This window comes from Ursus arctos, unplaced genomic scaffold, assembly GCF_023065955.2.
Source record: "Ursus arctos isolate Adak ecotype North America unplaced genomic scaffold, UrsArc2.0 scaffold_23, whole genome shotgun sequence".
NCBI classification, from domain to species: Eukaryota; Metazoa; Chordata; class Mammalia; order Carnivora; family Ursidae; genus Ursus; species Ursus arctos.
The window spans coordinates 42500821-42512229 of NW_026622908.1; the positions used below are offsets into that span (position 1 = coordinate 42500821).

The following is an 11409-nucleotide window of genomic DNA, read 5'->3' on the forward strand; positions in this document are numbered from 1 at the left end:
CGTTGCCATGGAGACGTGATGCAGGCGGGGGTGGGGGGGGAGGGAGGCCCCGGGTGACGTCTGCGCTGCTAGCAGCTTGTCTCCCGCGGCCTCCCAATTCTTGCCTATTTTGGAAGAGAGCCGCAGCCCTTCTGCTGATGCGCGCGCGCTGGCGCCTTTTAAAGGCAACCGGCGGAGTGGCGGCTCCGCTGGAGCCCGGGAGCTGCCCCCGCCCCCGAGCCGCTAGCCCCGCGCGGAGCCTGGGCCCGGGAAGCCCCCCGCGCCATATACCCCACCCCCATTCTAGCGCCCTCCACTCACTTTAGGGAAATTTCAACCATGGAGAAAGGAGATCCTGCCCTTGCCCCTCGCCCCCCTCTTCCTCCCTCCAACAGGGGAGACTCTTCTTCCATAGGAGCCTTGGAAGGAAACAAGATGCCAGGCCTAGCGCGTTTGGGGATCCTCTCTGGACAAGGCCACAGAGTGAAAACACCAGGTGAGAACGTCACTGCCCGCGGGGCTACCCCCGGTCTCTGGAGATCCACGCCCCCTCCAGCTTCCTGCCTTGCCTTAGCCTTTTTCTCCTCGGGCTCAGCCTGGGGTCTGTTTAGGATCTTACTGGAAGGCCCCTGACCAGTTTCTTCAACCCACTCATTAAGCTGAAAGGGAAACTGAGGCTCAGAGAAGAGTAGTGACTTGACCAGGGTCACATGGCGTGTTCCTGGAGAGCGGTGAGCCAGAGCCTAGTGATGCGGACTTCCTAGCCAGAGGTCAGTCCCGTGTTCCTTAACCTTGAGTGTAGCTGGCACAGTGTGCCAGCCTCTGGCCCTTGCCCTGTGCCCAGCAGCAGAGCCAGACAGCTCCTCTTCCAGCATGGCATCAGCTGCTTCTTCGTCCCCAGGACAGTCCCCACCTAGGTGGGCTCTCTGGATCATTGATCACTCTAGACAAGCTTCGGGATCCCATGGACTCTATGGCCAACCAATCAGGTTGCTACTTGCAAACGTCTGCTTCCATCGAGGGCTTCCTACAGCTCACCAGTTCTCTGGAACTTTCTGGGGCCAAACCTTTTCCAGACTGCTTACAAGCACCTGTTAGTTTCTGGATGGACACATGGCCTGCAGGCTCTGACCAGGCCCCCCAGAGCCATGTGGACCCAGCTCTTTGGACTCCTGTGCCCAATCCTGACAATGCCTGCACTCTCCCTGTAATACCCACAAGGGTGTTTGACCAGAATTCACTGAAGACAGCTGTGAAGTACTCTACATGCGCAAGGTGCTACATACATTCCAGACATCTCTGGGCCCCGACTCTGGACCAGGGCTGGGGACCTAGAGGTGGATCCGACCCAGCCTGGCTGTGAGTATCAAGTCTGGCAAAGGAGAGAGGTTGCTGCTCGGGAGCAGTTAGCACTGGAATCCTGAATGGCTCTTCCAACGGGTATCCATTGCCAGAGCCAAGCCTTTAATGCACAGAAGGGGACACGGAGGCATCCCTCCGAGAGACACTATTTGCCAAGGTGCATTGTTGAAACTAGTTCCCAGAACACTGCCTCCTGGCCTGGGCTCTTTCTCTGCGTCTTGATCCCAGCGGCCAGCCTGTGAGAGGCACACAAAGCCAGGCATCTGGTTCAGGGTCCACCTCTACTAAATGATGGCTGTGTCACTTGGACCACTCCGTTCTCTGTACTAGGGCCTCAGTCACCCAAAGTGGATGACTAAGGGGCTCCCACTCCAACTGTGAGTCTGGGATTCTTTGAAATGTGGTATTTTCCCAGGCTGTGGCATCCCTCTATGGCAGTCTGCGGGACACTGCTGGGGTGTTTTCCTCCCGTCAGCCTGGAGCTAAGGATACTATAAGGAGACCGTAGTTGCTTCAGCCGCGGGCTCTGCAGACCACTCTATGGATGACCTGGGGGTCTGTTCTACACAACTTGGAGCCCACTGGATCCCCTCCAATGGTAAGTCCCCTGGTGCACTTGGCACAGACCTGTGAGAATAGCCTCTGATGGGTTGGATTTGAAGAAGGATAACCACAGGGTCAGGACCAGTACTTGCTCCTACCCATGTCCACACAGGCCAGGCCTCCAAGGCCCAAGGCGGCCCTACTTGTCCAGGGCTGAGGATTTAGTCCTCTGGGAGACTTTAGGCCCACCCAGACCCTAGCACTAGGCACATGGGCTCTTCTCACCTGAAACTGAGTCTCAGCCTCCAAAGCCTGGGAGGCACTGGCCAGCTGGGCCCTGGCCCTAGAGATGCTCAAAATCCTAGAGATGGGACATCCCTTCCAGGCCAAGTGGTCCAACCCATTGCCACTGCAAGTTTGCAAACAGGGAAACTGAGCCCAGAGAGGGGAAGGAGCTTGCATAACACCCAAGTAGGCTGGTGGCAGGGCTACAACCAGAACCTATGTCTCCTCTCTAGGACTCCCCCCTGCATCAAACACGATCCACTGAGATCTAGGCTGAGCCCACCTCCAATGCTCCAGAACCTTGATAATCCTTGACAGAAGGCTCTTCCAGCTCATTCTCTGTCTATGCTAGGGGTTTAAGAGCTTTCCCTTCAGTCGGATGGTCCTTTCTCCTAAAGCTTCCTGGTGTTCCCTCCTCATCTGCCCAGGGTTCATCTTTTCCTGCTTTCAGAATGTGCTCCGTCAACAGGCCACAACTGCCGCTACCCCTTTCCTGCCACAGTTCAACCAGCTCCCTGCAGCTCCAGCATTTCCATGGATGGGGACCATCCTTCCCCCTGCTCTTGGGAGTGTCTTCTTGGTTGCTCCTCAGGCTTCCCTTCTGTCACTGGCCAGTCCCAGGCCTACTGCTTTCCCATGATCACCCCAGCCTTGAGCCCCATCAGTCTCTCCTGGGCTTGTGTGGACCATTCCTTGAGAGCCCACATGTCCCAGGGTTGCCATGAGGTTTGAGCGAGGTAATATACACATTAGGTATATAAGCTGCAGGTAAGTGCTGCTTCTGTGAACTCTCATGTTGCAAGGTGTGTTCAGGTGATAACAAAGAGATCCTTGAAGCTGGTGCCAGTGGTGGCCTAGGCACCTAGGGGCAGAAGAGGAAGGGGGCCAGGAGAAATTTGGGGTAATTGGGAGTGATAGAAACCAGAAGTGTTTGAATTTGGGGAAGAACTCGGTTCTGTTGGCTTCTAGAAAAATCCAAGGAGAGCTCAGTTGCTGAGCACTGAAAGGGCTCATTGGGCCTCCATCCCTGGACTTGGTGAGGATGGTAGGAGCCAGTGGTACCCGGGGAAGGATCACACTGGGACCCAGGCCAGAGCCCTCGGGATGACTTTGTGTGCATCCCTCAACCTTCCCAGGCCCCCAGCTGTCATCTTCATCTATTTCTTTGGACCTGCTGCAGCCCCTAGCCGGACCCAGCCCATCTGCTTCTTTCAGACCCGCTGGGCCAAGGCTACAAAAAGCCAGGTTCTGTTTCTACACTTAGAGCGACAGAGCCTGTGCTATCTCCCCAAGCAGCACATGCCATGTTTTCAGAGCCTTGCTCAACATTCTGTTTCTCATTAAGGTGAAATAATGATGACTGATATTCCTTCATTCAACGTTTATTGTGTTCCTTTTATGTGGCAGGCATCGTTACAAGTGCTTTAATGATTTAAGTCATTTAAATTTTGCATCAATCCTTTGATGTAAGAGCTATTATTCTCCTCACATCCCTATTTAACATATGGGTAAACTGAGTCATGAGATGTTAAGTCACTTGCCCGGTGTGAAGGAGCCAGGACTCCACATGGGTATCTCACCCCAGGGCCCCTCGCTGGACCCCCACCCTCTCCTGTCTCTTTGAGCCTCAGGATCCCTCCCACTCACCTGCCTTTCCACAAAGGACTTACTGGCTCTTTCCCCACAGTCCCCTCACAGTCCTGCCCATAGCACAGGAGCCAAGCCTCCTGGTCAAGGTGGGGGCTCAGCTGCCCTTAGCAGAGGCTGCCCCCTCTTCACCTTCACTCCCCATACCTGTTAACACAGCCTCTGGCTGTGATGGCTTCTTCTGTGGCTACCTGTCCCCGTCTGGGGTCTCATTTATGATTGCATTCCTCTGTCTACCCCACCCCACACAGCACGTCACAGCTCAACCAGACATCCAGCAGCTCAGCTCAATCACACCTCCTCAGGGAGGCCACCCTCAACTCCCCAGGCTCAGTCAGTCCTCATTTAGCTTCTTTCCACACACGCTGTATGTCTTCTTCACAGCAGTCATTTCACGGCTGTGGCTTCAGTGGCTTCATGGAGTTCCCACTCTCCCACCAGCCTGGATGCTCCATGAAATTAAGACCAAACCTGTGTTTCCACACATTGCATCGCCAGTGCCTAACACAGAGCCTGACAAAAGCCCAGTGCTCAGATGTGTGTGCATGAATGAAATACATACATGGGGCCTTGCTCTGGGCCAGGTCCTATGCTAGATGCTGAGAATATGGAGAACAGACAGAGATGCTGGTGGGGAGATGGACAAGTAAACAAGCAATGACAATACAGGATGAGACATGCACTGATGAGGAAATGGGGAGGGCTGTGGGGGCATTGGGGAAAGGCCCCGGACCCAACAAGAGGAAGAGCAGAGCAAGGAGGAATTCACCAGTGTGTGTGTGGGGGGGGGGGGTCGGGGGGTGATAGTGGTGGAGAAGACTCTGAAACTGGGTTGAACTAATAAATGAACTACGGAAGTTCTGTCTCCTCCTCCAGACCTCCAGCTCCTGAAGGGCAAGGCCAGTGTCCTGAACTCCTATCTACCCCTTGGGGCTTACAGGAGTGTTGGGTCCCTGCTCTGCATTCAAAGAACATTTTAGGTGATTGATTTGCCTCCCCTCTTGGAACTTGACAGGTCTGACATGCTCTTCATTGTATTACTTGCGGCCCCTTTTCTCAGTCGTGCCTCCAGGTCCCTGCCCAGAGCAGTTTTGTCTTTTCCCACCTGGCTACACTCTCCCCTTCCCACCCACTGCATGGTTCCGTGTCCCTCACCTTCTTGGCTCAGCCCACTCACCCGGCTCTGACCGTCTCAATGTGTGGGTGCCAGCATGTACCCTCTTCACATGAGATTTGTTGATTTCATAACCATAAATAGATAAAATGTTCTGAATATCTCCCTGTGCAAGTAGATTGGGGGAGTGATCACATAATGAAAAGGCCTTGGGAGAAAGAAAACAGGCGGCTAAGATGCAGCTGAAGACAAGACAGCCTTCGCTCAGACCAGCTCTACATGAAGATTATGCTTTTACTCCACAGACTGGTGAACCCTAGACCTGGGCCTGGGGAGGTATTTGGGAATCTGCTAGAAAACTTTGGTGTGGTTTCAAACCCAAGAAGTGAACAGAACAGTCTGGTAAAAATGGGATGAAGTAGGGACGCCTGGGTGGCTCATTTGGTTAAGCATCTGCCTTTGGCTCGGATCATGATCCCAGGGTCCTGGGATCTAGTCCTACATCAAGCAAGGAGCCTTCTTCTCTCTCTCTCCCTGCTTGTGCTCTCTCTCTCTCAGATAAATAAATAAAATCTTTTAAAAAATGGGAAAAAAGTAGAAATCAGGAAACCTGGTTCTAATTTTAGAATCATCTCATTCTAGCTGTGTGACCCTGAGCAAGTTACTAAACCCCTCTGAGAAGTTGCATAAAGATTCTTCCCCTTGGTTAGGCTGAAGACTCCAGGAGGACTAGACCCCATAATACCATAATTTTCTTCCCACCAGGACTTTCTGTCCTCCTGAAAATACCTTAATCGCCAACTATGGGGCACCCCCCTTCCCAAAATGTAGTCCTGAGACTGGGGTTGGGGTAAGGACGGAATGGAGTATCCTGACTCTTTATTGCCAACTCTAACTCTTGTTGCCATGGTAATAGGAAGTGGAACATCACTCCTGCATGGAGACACTCCATAGGGGCTAGAAGCTAGTAAGGAGCTTAGCCCATGAGGTTTCCCAATCTCTCCTCCCTTGAGGAGTGTAGGGATATTACTGCTTTCTGGTATTTGGAAGAGTAAAGGGAGAGAAAATGACGGCTTGGTATGCCCTGGGCCCAGAGAGCTTCTGGCTGAGAAAGAGAGAGACAGGTGGAGATATTCCCAGTGTGAACTCATCATACTCTAAAAGATGGAAAACTTTCTCTGCAAAGGGTCAGTTTGTAAATATTTTAGGCTTTCCAAGCCATATTACTCTGTTGTGACTGCTCAACCCTGCCCTTATAGGGTGAAAACAGCCATAGACAATACATAAACAAATGGATGTAGCTATGTGCTAGTAAAACTTTATTTACACAAACACTCAGTGGGCCAGATTTGGCATGCTGGCCAGAGTCTGCAGACCCCTGCTATACCCCATAGTGCAAGAGAAAGAGCTGGGAGCAGGAACTAGACTTAAGGCCCAGAATCATCAATGACTTGCTGTGTGACTTTGGGTAAGTCGTTATCTGTCTCTGATCCTCTGTTTCACCATCTATCAAATGACTATAAAAATATGAGTTAGACTTGCCATGAGAATTGGTCTAACAGGTCAGAGCAAATCTCAAGTCTTTCCATTTCTCTGTTCCATCACTTCAAGTAGAGCTAACGCCCCTCCCAAGGCCATGCCCTTGCCTGCTAAGGGTGGCAGCAGTCCACTGGAAGGAAGAGGTGTTTTTCTCAGAGTCAGATTCTTAGTTTGGCTTTCCATCTTCCAGCCTCAAGTGACCCCATTTCTGTAGCAAGCCAAGCACAGGAGGAAACGAGGAATCCCTTCTTTTCCACCATCCAGTCATTTGGCAGGAGGCTACAGTTCACTTGAGAAAGTGATGTGGCTGCAGTGGCTGGTGGCCAGGCTTTAGAAGAGGCCTTTGAGACTCAAAGTTAGGAAAGGTGAGCTTCAGTAATCCCTAGATCATTTACCTATGGCCCCAGCTTCCCTGAGGTGCACATCAAGTAGCCACAACTGTGATCCGGTAGTGACTCACAGCACCATCAATTGCATTAATGGATCTTTATTGAGCCATCTTGTGTCCACCTGTCTGGTCTGACCACCACTGAGATCTTGGATCCTTAGGCACCTTGTCATCTGCTCTGAAGACCCATAAAATGATTCTCTACCCCCCCTCCTTCCCTCCCTCTCTCCCTCCCTTCCTCTCTCTTTCTCCTTCTCATCATAAACACATTTGTCCAGGGTAAGACAGGATACGCTTCAACAACTCTTTGTAAAGATCTTTGCCCCAAGTATTCAGAAAAGTACCCCTAACCAGGAGTCTCCATGTGGTTCTAAAGAAGCGGACCCCCAGCCCCGGTCACCCTCCATCTCCCTCCCAGGGGGCCATCATCCCCCAAATCTCTGGAAAAGATACACCTTCTCTTTGAGAATGGTTGAGGGGTGATGTCTCTCTAGGTCCCCAATAAAGCTATGCAAGACAGGGGCAGGGGATCTCACGGCCTGTTCTTGCTATAAAAAGACCTTTTTTCAGAAAAAAAAATAATAAAGAAAGAAATCAGCCAATCCGTCCTCAATGCCATCACCTCTTCTTGGTGATTTTTCGGGGAAGGAGTGGGCGGGTTGCCATGGCAACAGATGCAAAGAGCTTGTCTCAGTAAAGAAGGGACCTTGATATTTTTTTCTCTCTCTCATTCTCTCTCTCAGTTGTGTGTGTATGTGTGTGTGTGCACTGCGCATGCCTGTGCCCACACCAGGAATTTTTTTTTAGAACTAAAGAAAGCCCTTCTCTTCCCTTAGCTCCCCAAATATGGAGCGATGGAAAACCACTTACTCCTGCAGGCCAGAGAGGATTCAGGATAATTCAAGAGAAAAGGGAGAGGTCATACGGGGCTCCCTTCCTCCAACTTTTTACTAGAGATTGCATGCAATACAGACACTTTAACAAATGGTTGGGGGTCAAGGGTTGGAAAAAAAGGAAGATGCTGGGTGGAGAGAAGGAAGGCATAGGTCGTGCAAGAGCCCAACAAGTGATATCAGAGAGGACAACAGAAGGTGCACTGAGGTTGGGGATGCACGCAAATTCACATTCTCCACTGGATTCTGAGAAAGAAAGGCACAGAGCAGACTCACATATAGACACAAACACACAGACGGACAGGGAGACATACAGAAAGCCGCAAACATATGAACACATACACAAACATAGAACTACACACAACACAGGAAGTGGTAGGCATTTTTTACAAAGACAGACATAGATACAGGCATAGGCAAATGCATAAATATACAGGGATACAGACACACAGTTACAAATCACATGCAGACAGACACAGACATACAAATACAGTCACGGTCAAATGGACAGACCAACACATGCACATCCTCAGTCTGGCTTCCTCCCTTCAATTTCCCAAGCATTCCTAAACAGCAGTGCATAGCTGAGAATACTGCAGACTCACACAGTGGATTTAGCTGGGTGGCTCCTGCTCCCCCATTCTTTCTACACATTCACCCCTAAGCCCCTATTTTTTTAAGTTGGCTCCACACCCAGCGTGGAGCCCAATGCAGGCCTCGAGCTCACCACCCTGAGATCAAGACCTGAGCTGAGATCAAGAGTTAGATGCTCAATGGACTGAGCCACCCAGGCACTGCAGCCAAAGCCCCTCTTTTAATTCACTTCTTGCCCATTTTCCCATAGCCAATGGGCTCTGATACCTCCCCCATCTCAAGCTTCCAATTCTTAGCCTGTTCTGTTCTGCTGCTTCTGCCTGCCGATTCAAGGGAGGGGGGGAGAGTGGGGTGACTCAGCCAGGCCAGGATGACTCACACTGCCAGTATTTTTAGCAGCGGCCAGGAGCTCTCTAGCGTGCCAGCCGCCCCCCTCCTCCTGCTTGCTATTTTGGAACCGTCACTGGTGATATAAATAGCTCCTCTCCCACGGCCTGAAGCTGCTGCCAAGCTATTTTTGGTTCTGCACAGTTAAAAATAGCTTCACGGAGGTGGGAGGCAAGGGGAGTGGGAGCTGGCCTAGGGAGAGGAGACATTGGGGCATACAGAGCTTCTCAACTTGAATTAGAGTGGGTGAAATAGGATGAGCCCTTCTCTTCCCCCTCCCTTGTCCCTTTCTAGACCCTTCTTTCCTTTCAGAGGGCCTTCCCCCCAGCCCATTCTCCTGGAAAAATGCAAGGGTTCTTCCCTTGAGCTAGTTCTTCTCTCATGCTTATTTTACTCCTCCAGCTCAGAAACCTTGGGCCCCTAAAACCCCCTCCCATATTCATCCTCGGAGGACAAGTGGACTGCTAACTGGGGCCTCACTCTGAGGCCTGTGTGAACTCAAGCTCTACTTTGATGTCCTGGCAGACCATGGCCAAATTACTTCCCTGGGTGATTTTTTTTCAGGACCATGGACAGTGGTCAGTGCCCCATTCTTTCACTGCGGCTCTATTCAGCTCGCTGGAGACTGGCTGGACCCGACCAACAGTTTTTATCGTAGAAAGGGGTACTAAGATTGTCTCCCAGCCAAGGCTAAAGCATCAGTGAGTGAAGAAAACAAGAGCAATGCCCTGTATTTTCATACAAGAATGGGGTCCAAAGATCAAGGGCTTGCCCAAACCGAAGCTTGAGGAAGGGGTGAGTGGGTTCATCAGGGGTCAGAGAGAGATGGAAGTGGAACAGAGAATGTACTTCCTGAAGGAACAATTTCTCTGCAATCCAGATAAATAGGGTTAGAGAGAGTGGAAGACAGACAGACACACACCTCTTCCCTTCATCTCAGTTGCACAAAAGGTCACGACTGGACGCCCAGACACCCTCTTCTGAGACACCCTTCTCCTCAGCTGTCTTCTGCTCCTACCCTGCCTCTCTTGCCACAACCCTTTCCCATGGGAGGAGGATTCCCTTGACCCCAAATTTTGCTTCTTGGTGTCAAGGTTTATACCCATCCTTCCTATGTGACTTTCTACAATCAGGCCAATCCCTCTCCCCCAATTTTTAAGTGGTCTTATTTTCAGCCTCTTTGTGATTTCACACAGATCCTTATTCTACCATAAGATTTCACATAAAATGTCCCCTAAACGACTTCCTTCTCCTTTTATGGGATTCTAGGGGAAAGAAAGGCGCCCCTCAGCCCCTGTAGAGAGCAGTCATTTGTGCTGAAAAGAGAAAAAAAGAAAGAAGGAGATAGAGGGCAAAGGTGACATGATGTGGAGATAAAACTGATGACGAAAGGGAGTCTCGAGAGAGCAGAAGGGGAACTTTGGGGGGGGGGGCGCACAAAGCTGAGACAGACCACCAAGCAGGCAATGAGATTCAGAAACTAGTCGGGGCCGAGGGAGAAGGATGGGGAGAGTTGAAGGTTAAGAGACAGAATAAGGAGCCCTAGCGCCGAAGATGGGGAGGGGGCTGGAGAGGGGTATGGAGGACAGCCTGACGGAGTTAGGGGTCCCTGGCAGGTGCGGGGATCTCGGAGGGTGCAGCACGCCCCCCTCGTTTCTTTGCTGCTTCCCCATCTTCCCCGCCAGAGACGGGGGGAGCCCTCCGGAGCGGTGCGGAGGCAGCCAGGCCCCGCCCGCAGCCGCCGCCGCGGCAGCCGCCGGAGGATTCCTGTCCTAATATGGAGCTGGGATTCCCCCGGCCCCGCCCCCGCCCCCGGCCCGCCGGGAGACCGAGGCTTGCAGTCGGGCGGGGGGAACCGCTCGCTTTGGGGGATGGCAACGGGGAGGGGGAAGGGATACTTAGGTGCAGACCCAGATCCTCATGGTGCCCTGGGAACCTGCCTCAGTTTCCCCTGTTAGTGGCTGCAGTTAATTAGTTGACAGGGAAACCGAGAATCACTGCAGACTACAGCGTTCGTGTTTGTGTTCCTATTCTTGGCTGTGGGAAAATAGAAGCAAGGCCAAATTCAACCAGTCCCTCTTCCTCAGGACCCCCTTTTCACCCCACCCTAGAGACTTAGACTTCCATGTAATCCCCCCTGCTAAATGCCAAGGCCCGGATTTCGAAAGGGTGGGGGGAGGAGATTTGTTCTTTGAAAGTGACTAAGGGAATCCCAGATTGAGTAATCCCTAGAGAGAAACCCCAGCTGCGACCTATCCCGCAGAGGCCAAGGAGGGTCCTTCTCCCACATATGAACGTGACCTTTGTCTGGCAAATAACAAGGAGGACTTGTAGACTACCCTGCTCCTCCCCCATTTCCTTATCTCCTTAGAAAAATCTGTTGAAAACAGTCCCTCCCTCCCCTCTACGACTCTCCTGCCAGGGGCTTCAGACCGCCTTAACCCTTGCCCTGTCCCTTCCCTCAGCTGAACACATTTGGACCCCTGGGTCCCTGCACCCCCTTTCAGGCTTTCCTAATGCAGCGCCTGCTTCTGGGCTCAGCTGCCGCCAGCCGCGGCCCCCTCCGCAGCCTCCGTTCTCCCCCTCCTCCCGTCCCCCCTCCCGCTCTCATTCTACGTCATGGGATGACGTCGGGAGCCAGGGAGGGAGGAGGAGCGCTCCCCCCTCCCCAGCCAGCG

The 11409-nt window shown here is 52.2% G+C and overlaps 1 long non-coding RNA gene across 1 annotated transcript; it reads left to right on the forward strand.

Annotated features, from left to right (window-relative positions):
* The first annotated feature begins 218 nt into the window (after window positions 1–218).
* On the forward strand, window positions 219–5524 carry LOC130544646 (uncharacterized). Its single transcript, XR_008961072.1, has 2 exons — window positions 219–1939; window positions 2598–5524. It is a non-coding gene; the product is annotated as an uncharacterized LOC130544646 (long non-coding RNA).
* The last annotated feature ends 5885 nt before the right edge of the window (window positions 5525–11409 follow it).